Raw genomic sequence first — 18,226 nt, forward strand, 5'->3', positions numbered from 1 at the left:
TGAGGAACAGGAGAAGCTTTGCCTGCAAATTTGCACAAAAACTGGCACGGATGAAGACTGCAAACGGCTTACGGCATACCTGCGAATTGTTCAGCTACTGTATGTAAAATTGAACGACGCCAAGAACAGAAACTGAACCCATACAGCAAGATAATTGCAGGCCGTGCTGTGGGTAGTGTAGCCGTCAAAACTGTTCGCCACCCCAAGCCTATAGCCAACAGATAAGATTTTTTTTTTATATTTTCACTTTTGTACAGTGTGAACCATTAATTTAAACTGTGTTTCAATAATCATTTTTGAACTTGAAAGAAAGTGGTTCACCCTGTTATTTCATCCTAATCATACACCTAGGGTTCCTTCCTGGCCTTTGATTTTATCCGAGTATCCTGTTTTACAGACTTATGAAGTGTCAAGTTAATATAAAGATTGTTTTTTGAGTAAACAATGAAAAAATTTTCTGAACTATTTCAAAGTGTAATACTGAAAGTTTTCTTACGTAAAATTCAACCAGAGTGGAGCATAATTACTAGAATCTGTTAAATGACCGTACTATTCAAAGAATAATAGCATATGAAAGCAAATTCCAGTAAGAAAGAGGTTCTCTTGAAGTGAAATTTGCATTAGCATCTAAGTATTTTAGTATTTAAGTATGTTGATTGTGGAGAGTGCTTTTGTAAAGGTCCCCCCTGGCCAATTTTTTTTAGCTTCCTGGAAGTTGTCTACTGGGATTTTTCTCTTTTAAAAACGTAATGTATAAGGGTCTAGTCCAAAACTGTTTTCGTGGAATAACATTTGCTTGAAGAAACAACTTAAACAGTAGCAAGAAAACAGGCAAAATTCATACCTCTGCTTTTCCAATACTTCACTGTTTCACTGCCTGGAAAGGCTGGCGACCGTTAGTACATATTTAAAACCACTAATTGAACTTGGAACTGAGTTGCCCCAGCTTCAGTATAACACTATTCATATGCGAGAATTGAATAGCCTGATTCACTTATCCATTAGACACAACACACGGTCAAATTCTGTAAAAAGAGTAACTCTATTGATTAGCTTTTCCAATTAAAAGGACTATCCTCCCACAGCGTACTTTATTTGGAAACTAAACAAAATTTTAGTAAGAGGGTTATACGTGGAAACATAGAGACAGGGTTCAGTTATTTAGGTAAAAGCATACTAAACTACAGCAGTAGTGGTAGGGTTATACAAGGACTAGACGTACTCCTAGAACAGAGGATGTGATTCTTGAAATCATGCAGCAGTCATCTCGGCATAGTACCCGTGATTTTGAAGGCAGTTACACATATCTCAAACCCAGGTTGTTGAAGTCTTGCAGGATAAAGAACGGCATCCATATCATTGCACATTAATGCAACACCAACAGCCAGAAGACTACATTCAACGATTGCGGTTTTTTGAATAGCTTTTGCACCAAGTGGAAGATAACAAACTTTTACAAATAACATACTCGTTAAGGTGTTTTCAACCTTCAAAACAGCCATTATTGCTCTGAACTCAACACACATGTCACCCATGAACTTGTTTCGGCATAAACTTGTGGGCAGGTATTGTGGGTGGAATGCTATTGAATCCTTGTATATTGCTGGAAAAGTTGAATTCATCCCTGTATCGTACGTTTCTCTGCAATATTTTGCCTGACGCATTAGAAAACGTCTGACTCGGTGTTCAGCGACAACTTTGGTTTCAGCATGATGGTGTACTGCCACACTTTGGAGTGTAATAATGTCGTGTGACGAGGGCGTCCCGTCGGGCAGACCACTTGCCTGGTGCAACTCTTTCGATTTGACGCCACTTCGGCGAATTGTGCGTCGATGGGGATGAAATGATGATGATTAGGACAACACAACACGCAGTCCCTGAGCGGAGAAAATCTCCGACCCAGCCGGGAACCCAACCCGGGCCCTTAGGATAGACAGACTGTCGCGCTGACCACTGAGCTACCGGGGGCGGACACTATGGAGTGAATGTGTGCAACTGTTTAAATGAAGCCTTTCCAGGGAAATGAATTGGTCGTGGAGATACAATGTTCTAGATTTCACCTTCCCCGGACCTTAATCAACCAGATTTTTATTTGTGGGGACACCTGAAGAAACTAGTTTATAATACTCCATCCATGGATATACATGACTTAATAGACAGCATGGATGTCACTTCGGCAGTTGTGGACTCAGGTGTGTTGCGTAAGGTCCAACAAAATACTGTATGATCCAGAGTGGTGAAATGTTTACAAATACTAGGCGATTGCTTTGAGCAGCTTCTCTAAAGTAAACGTTGCTTCTACGTGTGTGTACAGGCTCTGTGAAGATAAGCCTGGACATCCGACATACACAAAGGAATTATTGTGCATAGCACGACGTGCAGCCTAGTGTAGCCTACTTATTGTGTTTTTTACACCTCATTGGACATATCCGATGTTACTGTGTCGACCCTTATTTTCTGTTGCATTTATTTGTATCATAGACGAAACAAAGTGGTCGTTTACGTCTGCAAGAGGTTTATGTTATGCGCTACTGTTTAAATAAAAGTAAGAGTAACAGTAGGTGCAGGTTTAAGCTGAATACAGTGCGACGTGTCTGTGCACCCGTTCCCCACGGCATCGTCTATTCACACCGAGCCAATAGGACGGTTCCGGCACAGCGCGGAGTTCACGTTATCCCTTTAAAGCCAGTACCGCCATTAGACTGTCTTTTTGTTATTGGTAGTGTTACATTTAAACGATCATGATTTCGGCTTAAAATGCCAGTATCAAGTGGTTTAATGTTATACAGTGCCTAAGATGGCACACTGTCGTATTTAAAATACACTATTGGACAGTATGCCATCTTAGGCACTGTATAACCTTAGAACACTTGATAATGGTATATTAAGCCGGTATCATGATCGTGTAAACGTAACACTGCAAACAAAAAAAAAAAAAAAAGTCTAATGGCGGTACTGGCTTTAAAGAAATATATTATGACAGTGGCCCCACATTATGAAAAAATTATTCACGCTTTCTGTTCTTGGCCACACTGCCCGCAGTTACAGCGTTGCCAGAGCCTCGTTTTTTAAATCGCATTTCTATTAAACCTACTGGCGAGATAGGTTTTGATAGATCACTTTTGTCTGGAGCTGGCATGAGGAATCATATGCCGACAGCCGAGTGCGGCATCTTTTCTTCACCCTGTGTGTACCCGAAGTGCCAACGAGGTCATTCATTACCTGTGCGGTTTTCTCCTTGTTGCCTGAAATGTTCTTTCGCGGGAATCCACAATTCGTTCATGTTGAGAGGTTCTTCTTTCTTTTTCAAGCTATTGTCATGTTTGTGTGTTTCTAAGCTTCCATGAACAAGCGGTGGATAGCTCATCTCCGCAGAAAGAACTTCCGTATCGGTGAATTTTAATATCTGGTCGGTCTTCGGCAGCGCCTGCTCCGCCACGGCCGATTTCTGCACCTGCCCCAACCTCCAATGCCACTTATATTCACCGAACGTGGTGCTGATTGATCGTCCAGTAATTCTAACATAGCCGCTTCCTCATATACATGGTATGCAGTATATTCCTGGCAATGCAAACTGGTCCCTTTTCTCCATTGCCGCCCTGAGACACTCTTTGATCTTCTTTGTCAGTTTAGAAATAGTACTTACGCCGTGTTTGCACACTATACGGCTCATTCTGTCCGTCACTCTGGAATGCATGCTTCTCAAACACTCGGCGAAGTAACTGTCTGAAGTGTCGGGTACGGCATTTATGCCATATATTCCCAGAGAATCTGTCGTATCTTGTGCAAACACAGCATTAAAACTGTTTATAAACCGACAAAGAAAATCAAAGAATGTCTCAGATCGTCAAAGGAGGCAAGGGACCCACCAGCTATGACGAAAAATACTGCATACCATGCACATGTGGCAAAGTGTATGATGGAATGACTGGATGATCAAAGTCTATGTTGAAAAGACTGAATAATTAATCAACACCAGGATCACCGAACAAAAGACGCATTGGAGGTTGCGACAGGTGGAGAAATCGGCTGTGGCATAGCAAGCACTGTCTGAGACCGACCATATAGTAAAACTAGTCGACATGGAATTTCTTGCTGTAGAGAAGCTTCAACGAGAAAGAAGAACGCCTCAGGGTGAACGGATTCTGGATTCCCGTGCTGCAGCAAACGGCAATTGCAGGTAGCAAGCTATAACACTACCGTTTGCTACTGCTATACCACAACCTTAAAGTTGAAGGCAGGTAGTGAAACAAAACTATCTTGTTAAATCAATTATGGTGTAAAGCAATAGAGCAGTGTTACCCTCTGAGAGGAATTTTGTTATGCTGACCGTGTTGTACCCAACGGAGGTGGCTTATCGGAAGTGAAAGTCAGAATTACGTAAATATTTGAACAGTAATAAACAAAATTTTTGCCTATCTGCACTGTTTAACGGATGAAGAAAAACGGTCGCCAGCCTAATTAGGCAAGAGAATGATGAACATTCTTGTTCAAGAAAATAGGGATGAGTAACTTTAACGGACAAACATAACCTACACTTGGCCACACGCGAGTGCAATGAACTCTGACGCATACATATGTTTACGATAAGACTGAAGCTAACAGCTAGAGCAGCACAAACTATTTGCAAAAGTATAACAGATACCGAAACACACTATTACTTTCAGGGCTTGTTCAAACTGAATGGTCTTTATAACATTACAATTAACATTCACTGCAGGATCATAAATTGGACATAGATTAAGTCTCTCTCAGTTAAATACTTTACTATTTAAAATGAGAGTTAATTGGAATCCGCTAACAGGTTGCTTCTCACTATCTTTTGAATAAAGAAATTATGGTTTTCCTGTTACTTGTTATCTAGCATTAGCACAATAGACATACTGTGGATCCTGTTATACTATTAATGTGCACTTACAATACACAAGAGAGACAAACACTTAGCAATTATGAACATATAATTTTGTACTATTGCAGTTTTCCGCTTTTACTACAGTGAAACACAATGTTGACAAAATTGCAAGAAACTGACTCACCTTTTAAAATTTACTACAGGTAGCACTATGATCATTAACTAAGCAAAACTTTATAAGCCTCAATTTTAAGAACTTTAATTTATAAAAGAAACATCAAATTTTACTTTCAAGTAAATGATTAAATAGGTGACTTTGAAACTTTACAAAACTACATTTACTGCTTCCCACAATTTCACTAAATCCACAGTAAACCTGAATATTTCCTTCTCATCAAAGATCAAACAACATTATGTAATTAACCGTCTAACTTTGAGGCTTTCATTTTTTCCACAAAATAGGACACTCGGTAATCATAGCTTAAATGGAGAGGAACCTGAAAGGTGTTGTGATAGGGAAAAAATTAAGGTAGGTACATAAATTCAGTTATAAGTTACCTTATATTTGAGCACACTAACACATTCAATAAGCTGATCCTTCATTGTACATCATTACAGTACTCCTTTACAGTGATTGCGCAATGTGGTGGCAGCTGCATATTGGTAGGTGAATTTGCAGGCAGAATTGCTGGAATCTGTCCCTTCTTGGTGGCGATGATGGATACCAATTCCAGAATCGTTCCAGCTATTTATCCATCCATCCGAGGCAATGGAAAGTAGCAGAAAAAGCCTCTCTCGGAACCAGCACAGTATGCAACTTTTAACATGGCAGTGCACAGTTTGGTAGCTCGTCCCCGACTGACTCTTGCTCCACCTTTCCTACCTAGGCCAACCACAATTTGCGCGCGCTACACAGTTCAGTTCCCGAGGGGAACCACAACACCTTTAACATACAAACTAACTAAGAACCCTAAGTGAGGTTCAGCAGTTTACATAACAGTAAACAAATACATTAAATAAAACGGAACATTTGCACGTATTGACATTTCTACAAAAAATTATTCACAAAGAAATTACAATTATATACAGTAAGTTTTGTTTCCTCCAAATGGGACAAAGAATTTAAATGACAGATATACTACACTGCATAGAATCAAGCCACGACATCAAAGTTTTAAACAAAGAAAGGAGTATACAATTTTGTGTTATTGATTCAATCCAACAACATTTACAGAAGCTCAATGATGTAACATTAAATGAAACAAAAGCAAAATAAATACGTACAGCAATAGAGCTATGAGGTTACAAAGCGGAGAACCGCAGCGGTAATTGGCCATAGAAAAGTCCTGGAACGTTAGGGCGTGAGATACGTATAACCTGCGGTCACGAGCTCGACTCCAGTCTACCGCCAGCAATGGAGGCTGAAGTTTTGACCCACTAGTGCTGACAAAACGTCAGAAAAATCATCAAACAAACGTAGTCATAAGAGCCCTAGACAGAAGCCAACAAGTAATTTGTCAGCTTATTATTTGTTTGTTGCTGCGTTTGTGCAAAAGGTCTTTCTTTTACCATGGACTCCAACACACAAAAAATTATTATCTAGGAAGAGGCCTTCTTTAATCTTTATTTAAGTCTTGATAACACAACATGTAAATATAACTCAGAGAATGCAATCCAAATGCCATTGCAGAACACCTTCAGCTACAAAGTAGTGGTAAATACGTATTAATTCTGCGGATTGGACCTATGACTGCGTATTCTTTATAGACTATCCCCGTGAATTACAGTATATCCATACAATGTGTCATGACCTGCGCACCATCTCCATTTCGTAGGTAGCTGCTTAGAATACAAAGAGCCTTAATAATGTCTACAACAGAGTTAAGTGTACTACACTAGAGAGGGGGTTGGAGGGGATGTTACATTGCTGCCAACCCACTGTAAATTGTACTATTCCAACTTTATCGATGGTAATTCATAATTTACAAGTTATGCATTACTTAATTACAAATATTGCATCTCCAGTGGTGTGCTACACATTAAATTATGTACAAAAAACCTGTTTTTTAAACAACTGCAGCCGCAAATTTTACGAGCGTTTAATACAGTTGGATTAACTTCGACAAAGAGCGGCCTCTGTAAGATCCTCCGCTAATTTGCCATTATCCCCAACGTGTACTCTGCGAATGTCTAGCTCGAGAATGACGACAGGTGAGTACTTTTTGTTTCAAAAAGAAAAAGTAATCAACATCTCGTTTGTAGAACGGGGCTGCATCTCTTCTTTCGTTCTCTTTATGATTCCAGAGGTGCATAGCCGTAGTTGTCTCCGTAGCCTCTATGGGCGACTGAGCAGTGGCCAATAGAATGCCGGCCATGCGGGCCAACGCAACCCTAGTCTTCGTAGCTGTGGCCACGTCCACACGTATCTGGTGACAGTGGCTACACTACAGGGCCGCCGTTTGTAGAACGGGGATGCATTTCCCCTTTCGTTCTATTTACGATTCCAGAGGTGCATAGCCATAGTTGCCTCTGTAGCCTCTAAGGGCGACTAAGCAGTGGCCAATCGAATGCCAACCGTGTGGGCCAACCGCAACCCTAGTCTTAGGTGCTGTGGCAACGCCCACATGTTTCTGGTGACAGTGGCTGCACTACAGCGCCGCCGTTTGTAGAACGGGGATGCATTTCTTCTTTCGTTCTCTTTACGATTCCAGAGGTGCATAGCCGTAGTTGCCTCTGTAGCCTCTAAGGGCGACTAAGCGGTGGCCAATCGAATGCCAACCGTGCGGGCCAACCGCAACCCTAGTCTTAGTAGCTGTGGCCACGCCCACACGTATCTGATGACAGTAGCTGCACTATAGGGCCGCCGTTTGTAAAACGTGGATGCATTTCTTCTTTCGTTCTCTTTGCGATTCCAGAGGTGCATAGCCGTAGTTGCCTCTGTAGCCTCTAAGGGTGACTAAGCAGTGGCCAATCGAATGCCAACCGTGCGGGCCAACCGCAACCCTAGTCTTAGTAGCTGTGGCCACGCGCACACGTTTCTGGTGACAGTGGCTGCACTACAGGGCCGCCGTTTGTAGAACGGGGATGCATTTCTTCTTTCGTTCTCTTTACGATTCCAGAGGTGCATAGCCGTAGTTGCCTCTGTAGCCTCTAAGGGCGACTAAGCGGTGGCCAATCGAATGCCAACCGTGCGGGCCAACCGCAACCCTAGTCTTAGTAGCTGTGGCCACACGCACACGTTTCTGGTGACAGTGGCTGCACTACAGGGCCGCCGTTTGTAGAACGTGGATGCATTTCTTCTTTCGTTCTCTTTACGATTCCAGAGGTGCATAGCCGTAGTTGCCTCTGTAGCCTCTAAGGGCGACTAAGCGGTGGCCAATCGAATGCCAACCGTGCGGGCCAACCGCAACCCTAGTCTTAGTAGCTGTGGCCACACGCACACGTTTCTGGTGACAGTGGCTGCACTACAGGGCCGCCGTTTGTAGAACGTGGATGCATTTCTTCTTTCGTTCTCTTTACGATTCCAGAGGTGCATAGCCGTAGTTGCCTCTGTAGCCTCTAAGGGTGACTAAGCAGTGGCCAATCGAATGCCAACCGTGCGGGCCAACCACAACCCTAGTCTTAGTAGCTGTGGCCACGCGCACACGTTTCTGGTGACAGTGGCTGCACTACAGGGCCGCCGTTTGTAGAACGGGGATGCATTTCTTCTTTCGTTCTCTTTATGATTCCAGAGGTGCATAGCCGTAGTTGCCTCTGTAGCCTCTAAGGGCGACTAAGCGGTGGCCAATCGAATGCCAACCGTGCGGGCCAACCGCAACCCTAGTCTTAGTAGCTGTGGCCACACGCACACGTTTCTGGTGACAGTGGCTGCACTACAGAGCCGCCGTTTGTAGAACGTGGATGCATTTCTTCTTTCGTTCTCTTTACGATTCCAGAGGTGCATAGCCGTAGTTGCCTCTGTAGCCTCTAAGGGCGACTAAGCGGTGGCCAATCGAATGCCAACCATGCGGGCCAACCACAACCCTAGTCTTAGTAGCTGTGGCCACACGCACACGTTTCTGGTGACAGTGGCTGCACTACAGGGCCGCCGTTTGTAAAACGTGGATGCACTTCTTCTTTCGTTCTCTTTGCGATTCCAGAGGTGCATAGCCGTAGTTGCCTCTGTAGCCTCTAAGGGCGACTAAGCGGTGGCCAATCGAATGCCAACCGTGCGGGCCAAACGCAACCCTAGTCTTAGTAGCTGTGGCCATGCACACACGTATCTGATGACAGTAGCTGCACTATAGGGCCGCCGTTTGTAAAACGTGGATGCATTTCTTCTTTCGTTCTCTTTCCGATTCCAGAGGTGCATAGCCGTAGTTGCCTCTGTAGCCTCTAAGGGTGACTAAGCAGTGGCCAATCGAATGCCAACCGTGCGGGCCAACCGCAACCCTAGTCTTAGTAGCTGTGGCCACACGCACACGTTTCTGGTGACAGTGGCTGCACTACAGGGCCGCCGTTTGTAGAACAGGGATGCATTTCTTCTTTCGTTCTCTTTACGATTCCAGAGGTGCATAGCCGTAGTTGCCTCTGTAGCCTCTAAGGGCGACTAAGCGGTGGCCAATCGAATGCCAACCGTGCGGGCCAACCGCAACCCTAGTCTTAGTAGCTGTGGCCACGCGCACACGTTTCTGGTGACAGTGGCTGCACTACAGGGCCGCCGTTTGTAGAACGGGGATGCATTTCTTCTTTCGTTCTCTTTACGATTCCAGAGGTGCATAGCCGTAGTTGCCTCTGTAGCCTCTAAGGGCGACTAAGCGGTGGCCAATCGAATGCCAACCGTGCGGACCAACCGCAACCCTAGTCTTAGGTGCTGTGGCAACGCCCACATGTTTCTGGTGACAGTGGCTGCACTACAGGGCCGCCGTTTGTAGAACGGGGATGCATTTCATCTTTCGTTCTCTTTACGATTCCAGAGGTGCATAGCCGTAGTTGCCTCTGTAGCCTCTAAGGGCGACTAAGCGGTGGCCAATCGAATGCCAACCGTGCGGGCCAACCGCAACCCTAGTCTTAGTAGCTGTGGCCACGCACACACGTATCTGATGACAGTGGCTGCACTACAGGGCCGCCGTTTGTAAAACGTGGATGCATTTCTTCTTTCGTTCTCTTTACGATTCCAGAGGTGCATAGCCGTAGTTGCCTCTGTAGCCTCTAAGGGCGACTAAGCGGTGGCCAATCGAATGCCAACCGTGCGGGCCAACCGCAACCCTAGTCTTAGTAGCTGTGGCCACGCACACACGTATCTGATGACAGTGGCTGCACTACAGGGCCGCCGTTTGTAAAACGTGGATGCATTTCTTCTTTCGTTCTCTTTACGATTCCAGAGGTGCATAGCCGTAGTTGCCTCTGTAGCCTCTAAGGGCGACTAAGCGGTGGCCAATCGAATGCCAACCGTGCGGGCCAACCGCAACCCTAGTCTTAGTAGCTGTGGCCACGCACACACGTATCTGATGACAGTGGCTGCACTACAGGGCCGCCGTTTGTAAAACGTGGATGCATTTCTTCTTTCGTTCTCTTTACGATTCCAGAGGTGCATAGCCGTAGTTGCCTCTGTAGCCTCTAAGGGCGACTAAGCGGTGGCCAATCGAATGCCAACCGTGCGGGCCAACCGCAACCCTAGTCTTAGTAGCTGTGGCCACGCGCACACGTATCTGATGACAGTGGCTGCACTACAGGGCCGCCGTTTGTAAAACGTGGATGCATTTCTTCTTTCGTTCTCTTTGCGATTCCAGAGGTGCATAGCCGTAGTTGCCTCTGTAGCCTCTTAGGGTGACTAAGCAGTGGCCAATCGAATGCCAGCCGTGTGGGCCAACCGCATCCCTAGTCTTAGTAGCTGTGGATAAGCCTACACGTTGCTGGTGACAGTGGCTGCACTACAGGGCTGTCGTTTGTAGAACGGGGATGCATTTCTTCTTTCGTAGTCTTTGCGATTCCAGAGGTGCATAGCTGTAGTTGCCTCCGTAGCCTCTACGGGCGACTGAGCAGTGGCAATTGAATGCCAGGCATGCGGGTCAACCGCAACCCTAGTCTTAGTAGCTGTGGCTAAACCCACACGTTTCTGGTGACAGTGGGTGCACTACAGGGCCGCCGGTTGTAGAACATGGATGCATTTCTTCTTTCGTTCTCTTTACGATTTTAGAGGCGCATAGCCGTAGTCGCCTTAAGTGCCTCTGTAGCCTCTATGGGCGACTAAGCAGTGGCTAATCGAATGCCAGCCGTGCGGGCCAACCGCATGCATAGTCTTAGTAGCTGTGGCCACGCCCACACGTTGCTGGTGACAGTGGCTGCACTACAGGGCCGCCGTTTGCAAACGGGGATGCATCTCTTCTTTCGTTCTCTTTACGATTCCAGAGGTGCATAGCCGTAGTTGCCTCCGTAGCTCCTACGGGCTACTAAGCAGTGGCCAATCGAATGCGAGCAGTTTGGGCCAACCACAATCCTAGTCTTAGCAGCTGTGGCCACGCCCACATGTTGCTGGTGACAGTGGCTGCACTACAGGGCCGCCGTCCTAATATAAACTGCTGGTTAGGGCGCGCAGCCGCAAATACTTAATATAAAAGAGTCTTCGCATTAGTAATGTGACGTTGGATCCCTTATAATAGCAAAACAGGTAAACGTAAATACACTCCAAGAAAAAAATTACAATTTCTCAAAAGCTGGGTGATTTATTCAGGCTGAAGAGCTTCACAACATTAGCAAATCAATAACGCGGTGGTCCACGTCTGATCGTTACGCAGTTATTCGGCTTGGTATTCATTGATACAGTTCTTTAATGTCTTCCTCAGGTATGTCGCGCCAAATTATGTCCAATTGGCCCCTCTTATTGTGAAAATCGGGGCTGCTTGAGAGGCCCTTCCCATAAAGCTTGAAACATTTTCAATCCAGGAGAGAATCAGCAAACATGAAGACAAGCAGTGAAAACTATCACCGTGTACGGGTGAACATTATCTTACTGAAATGTAAACCCAAGTTAGCTTGCCACGAAGAGCAACAAAACGGGGCATAGAACAGCGCCGACGTACCGCTGCGCTGTAAGAATGCAGCGGATGACAAACAAAGAGGTCCACTTATGAGATGCTGTGGCACGGTTGTGGCTGTATGGCGAGCGAAAGTCAGGTTGGTATCCCACCCCTGTTCAGTGCCTCCACAGAAACATCTCCGAAATGTCATCGCTGAAGATAACTCCACTCCAGTCAGTGATATTTCAGGACGAAGACGTGTCTAGAGACGCACAGACCGGTTGGTCCAGTCTGCCACCCACCATACTGCCCTACATCCAGGAGTGATGGTCTGGGGTTCCAATTCTTTATTTCTTATCCGCTGCACCCCTACAGCATAGGGATACGACATTCTACTCCTCGTTCTGTTACCATTCACGGCAAGCCATCCTAGGCTTTCTTTTTAGCTAGATAATGCCCGTCCGCACATGGCGAGAGATTATATTACTTGCTCCAGTCCCTGCCTTGGCCAGCAAACTCGCCGGATGTCTCCCCAACTGAGAACGCTTGGAGCATTATGAGCAGCACTCTTCAATCGTCTTAAGATTCTGAAGATCAAACGGGTCAGTTGGATAGAATACGGCACGATATCCTTCAGGGGGGCATCCAATAAGTCTAGCAATCAATGCCAAGCCAAGTAAATGCTTGCAGAAAGGCCAGAGGAGACCAAAGCGTTACTAACCTGCTCAATTTTTAAAGCTCTTTCTTTTGAATAAATCATCGAAATTTTCTGAAACTGAAAGCAGTTGTTTGTCTGTACATCATGTCTGATGATTTCCGTCCAGTTCGGATAATTCCGTCGTGGTGCGTCGTTCTTTTTGTCATAGAGTGTATTTTGTATGAGCTTATGTGGCTGGAGTGAACTAAGTCAACACTCACCTGTACAAACCATCAGTCTCTCCCAGCAAATTATCAGTGCCGTCTGATGTTACGCGAGCCACTTCACTTGGGAATACCTTCAAGAATATTAAGAGATTAGTTAATGAAATTTTGGCAGCTTTCAAGTGAGTTGGGTTTCAAGAGGAAACGATTTATTCTATACTCATTTCACTGAAACCATGACCTACGAAGCTTCACAAGCCTGTTTCTAACATCGAGGTAGCTCTGAGAATGAGCATGTCACTTATGATGACAAACAGCAGTTTGCTATTCAAAATTTGAAATTAATTAAAAATAGATATCGAATCTGTATATTAGAAGACTGGCTCGATCCTTAACTTCGCTCGGTACTGAGGGCGATATTATAAAGACAGCTAAGTTATGAACAAATTATATATATATATATATATATATATATATATATATATATATATATATATATCTTCAATAATAGGAAGTGTAGATGCAAATCAATTCACCAATAACATTATTTGTAGCTTCATTCTATGGCTATTTATTTGGACAAGTATTGAACTTGAAGTAAATAAAGGTAAGATTCGATTTGTTGATAAATCAGTATTCCTGTCTGATATTTGCCTCACGAATGTGTTTGCTTATATTGCCAATATTTTTAAAATTGAAATACTCGTTTTTGCATGCATGTGAATCTCAACTTAGTTCTGATGTTAATGATTTCAGTTATTTTTCAACCTCATGATTTCACTGAATCATAAAGTGTACATCAGAACTTCATAAATTATTACACAAGAAAACTTACCTGTTGCACTGAAGGCTTTTATTTCGAAAGTTGCTCTATAGATGAAAAATTAAGGAATCAGGACGGCCAATCACGGTCCTGTACGTTTCTCAAAGCATATTGCAGTGTGGGCCTGGCATTATCCTACTGGAATATGTAATTTGATGACGGGTGGGACAACAGTGTTTACTACCCTTGCCAGTTACCGGCAAGAATTCCATTCCCTTCAGCTGTTACATCGGCCCTGTTCTCGTATTCGTCAGCTCTTCTGATCTCAGGTGGTCGGGAGGTATGGATCACGAAAACCGCTGCTTTCTGTGACCGTTTCATTAGGCCACCACGTCGCCGGTGTTCTTACGCCATGAAGAGAAGCGAGACGCATCGCTAAACACCTCAGAATGCCAGTCATTGTCACAGCTGAATCTGCCTCTTCAACCTTCCATCCACTGTTGCGTGTGCTATGCCACCAGCGTTAAACGACAACTCGAGATGTCAAACCAGCTTCCAGTACGGTACGTCGTTACACTCTGCCTGTAACGCGACGCTGAAGGTATTCGTGAAGTAATACGTTCAATTTCCGTCAGCTGATATTGGCTACGGCATATTCTAGTGTGTACTTCACACAATAGATGACGTCCTTATTTTCCACGAGCGATGTCCATATACACTGTAGCACCAAAGAAACTGGTATAGGCATGCGTATTCAAATACAGAGTTATGCAAACAGGCAGAATAAGGTGCTGCTGTCGGCAACACCTATACAAGAAAACAAGTGTCTGACGCAGTTGTTAGATCAATTACAGCCGCTACAATGGCTAGTTATTAAGATTTAAGTAAGTTTGAATATCGTGTCGGCGCAGGAGCGATGAGACACAGCATTTCCGAGGTAACGGTAAAGTGGGGATTTTCCCGTACGACCATTTCACGAGTGTGCTGTGTATATCGGGAATCCGGTAAAACAACAAATCTCCGACATCGTCGCGGCCGGAAAAAGATCTTGCAAGAACAGGACCAACGACAACTGAAGTGAATCGTTCAAAGTGACAGAAGTGCAACCCTTCTGCAAATTTCCGCGACACATGGATATACACAGACATACAGAAAACAGAGCAAACGCTCTCCAAATGTGGAGGTCACTGGATACACTCGAGTACAGCGCCATACTACGCCTCCCGATCAGTGCCTTTGGGCTAAGTGTTGGCAGATGTACTACATTTACAAGCAATTTTAGATCAGAAGGAGAGGTTATGTCAAGATCGCATGGTTGGAACTGACATAAAATTGATAGAATTGGGAAAAATGACGGGGGGATAGGTATAAATTGACCGAATATACTCCGAAATGCGGAGAAATTAAGGAAGTACTTGTGTATATTCTGGTTGGCGCAGAGCAATTTCTACATGGGAACAAGTATGGGGCACCAAGAGGAATCCGACAAAACGTCGATATGGAAGCGAAGGGAATCAGGGAAGCAGTAAATTTTTTTCTTTCCGTAGAGGCGGAATTATACTGTGTGTCTATTGAGGAATCAGTGATACACGCGAGTTGACTACTGTATTTGACGCTTTTCAGGAAGACAGAGAACCGTCCGCCTCTAAACTTACATGCATCTGCATTAGAGGATGACAGAGAGTGGATGGGGTGATCGATTGACATGGAGCTGTAACCTTGTACGATTTAATGGTAGATTGATGATGCATTCTAGAGAGGGAAAAGTTACTGTAGGTCAATTTTTCCACTGTTCTGTCGGGATGCATCAGTCACGTGACATAGCCTGTGTTCGACTCACATACACCCATGTGTTCTGTATGTGATTTAGAGAACTGTCTACTTGCGATCGTTAATGGCAAACCTGTCGGTCTTCAGAGGACTTCCATCTCATGTTTGATGAAACATGACACTTTCCTCTAAATGGACTCTGATTTATGCAATGTACTCCTTCCCCCTGCCGCATCTTGGGTGTAAAATGAAAACTTCAGCTTCATAACTAAATTAGCGATAGGTGTTTGTGAGGCACCGCAATCCCCCTGTATACATCTGCATGTCAGATGTGCTGTTTACAGAGCTAGTGGCGGAATGACGTGTAATTTTCACATGTCAGACGCTGCTGCTATGCATTTATCTGTTTCCTTGTAAGAGGCATTCCCCGTTACTAACCGTAATTTTATATAGTGCTGATGTGGGAATAGTATAATTTCGAAGTGTGATCAGTTTTGAACAGTGGACGCTATTCATCTCAGGAAAGCTATATTGTGCTCGTATCACACAGAGCCTAGGTTTTAAGGAAGCAGTTTTCTTGTTTTACGGTTCGATAACATAGTTTATCGTAGAGAAACCGGGACGAAGGATGTATATGTCACGCACTTGAAATATATTTCTTACATTGGGATATTAACAGCACTACATTCCATGCGACTGACAGGTTGGAAATGCAACTGATCTAACATTGTAGCCCGTTTTAAGTGCGGAACGTTGTAGCCTTAGGAGTGCATGTGTTTATGTTCTGTCTTACCAATACCTCCCTGGTACTGATCCTAGACACTGGAATAATACTTTAAAATTGATTGGTTGATTTAATTAAAAATGCTTCGAAGTCCATCCGTCTGGAGCTCCACTGCGCATAAAAATCGCCCCTTTCTTGTTCTTCTTCACTATCTGCTATTAAATCACAACACATTCAAATCTGTTACCATACATCGATAAGGAGTGCTAATCTTGTGCACTTGGATTGACTAGGACTTGGCAAGCTCCATTCATTCAAGAGACGTAGAATGTAGCAGTCTACTTCTGGTCGATTGTAGATTAAATCGGTAACTGTGCTGCAGGGCGGGTTGATCAATGACAGTGTTAGGGGGGTCTTTCAGTGTCTAATTTTACCCTAAGACTGTGAGAATGCTCTGTGACTCCCATCAGCATAGAGATAGATCATAAATTAAGCACTATGCTCGGAGTGTTAGAAATACGTAGTGTGCTATCTAATATACTTTGATGATGGATGTGTTCGAGAATTAACAATGCATGGACGTTCTGCACAGTCATCTATCCATATTCGCAATGATACTTGCAAAGTGAGGAGGAGGTGGTTTAGGTATGATACTGAAATTGGGAAACATGCTGTTACATCTTTTGGTCAATGTTGAAATTACTGTAAAATTGGCACAATTGTTCACACAGTCAACTGTAATGCTTATTATTTCAGTACATCGGGGGTGTCTTATCCATCCCATCTGTCCAGTGGTACGCTGTTGGTTACCACATAATGATTGACTGACATCACATGTTTGAGTTGAAGAAAGAGTTTTGGTGGAGCGACAACACCCTCTGGGGATGGATAGCACCGTGTACATGACTGCAATATGAGGAATCAGTCGAAACGAAACGTAGTCATCAGCTGTTCCATCACTGTGACAGTTGAGTTTAAATGTAGAGGTTGTCAATCACTTTTGGACAGCAGTTTGGAAACTCTCCACAACGACGAAAACCCTTCCAGTTTCCTTATGTTGTAACTGTCTTTTATTTAAAATCATCCAGTGTGGGCGGCGTGTTACGGTAGCCGGAGTAACAAGATGATTTACACTGTGCAACGTCTAGTTTTCTGCAAGAGGCAATGGATCAGAACGTGTTAATGTCAGTTTAGATCCTGACATAAACCTCGAAGTTGTGACGGAAAAACAAAATGTCTGGCAGTGTACAAAGTGTCTTACAGCAGGAAAAACAATGTTTCAAACAACATCACAGGGAGCGTCTCTTGCGAGTTACAGTATGGTCTGCGGGATATGGTCATCCTCCTACAGTACAGGTGATGAAACATTAAACTGGTCTGTGCAGTGGATCAATACCTGTATATTTAATAGGATCGTCACATGTGCTCGATGCCGGCATGTGTGCGGTATTTGTTTTAGATATATGGGAGGAGAGAGATGCAGTAAAAATCTTATTGAGTTCTCTATTGGATGAAGTTAGTGGAGCTTTTATAGTTCATAATTTTTCTCTGGTGGATAGAATAGAATAACGATGATAGAATGTAGGGGTGATGGATGTGAATGGGCCCTGAGGGATGTGGATCTATACTACCTGCTTGTAGTTTGGAGAAGCATCCAATGCAGTAGCAAAATCCATGTCCTTCCCCCAGTTCTCGTACTGTATTTTACGAGTATACTACCTTGTGTTGCAGGAGCAGGCTTCATTTCCTTTGAATGGTCACAACACAGTTCTGTCACAGTAACTCAGCTTCGCCTGTTTCTACACGGGTTTTCCTCCAATCCCTACTCAGTTCCGACTTACATTGGAACGATGACGAGTGCAAAGCTGCAGGGATGGTAGCGTAGAGTCTGAGGGGGCAGTTGCAGGAAGCATAGGAGCTACCTGAAACGAGGCGGGAGTTTTACTGTAGCAGATAGGTTCGACAAAGGTGACTCATTTCGAGATATGAGAGTGCCAGAAATATGACTCATTGTGGCTGTAATCATTAAAAGAGATGTCCTCAGGATCCAACACATGCATGTGGCTGAATGGTTAAACGACATTTCTAGCTCAAAGCGTAGCACTAGAGATCTGTAAAGCTAGCGTACATTTCTTATGATGTCAATCAGCACACAATCTACTACTGTTTGTGATCCTTTTCAATCAGTCATCGCCTATAACTCAGTGAATATATCGCAGAACCTCTTACATGGTATTGAGACAGAATACATTACAAAT

Source organism: Schistocerca serialis, chromosome 4, assembly GCF_023864345.2.
Source record: "Schistocerca serialis cubense isolate TAMUIC-IGC-003099 chromosome 4, iqSchSeri2.2, whole genome shotgun sequence".
NCBI classification, from domain to species: Eukaryota; Metazoa; Arthropoda; class Insecta; order Orthoptera; family Acrididae; genus Schistocerca; species Schistocerca serialis.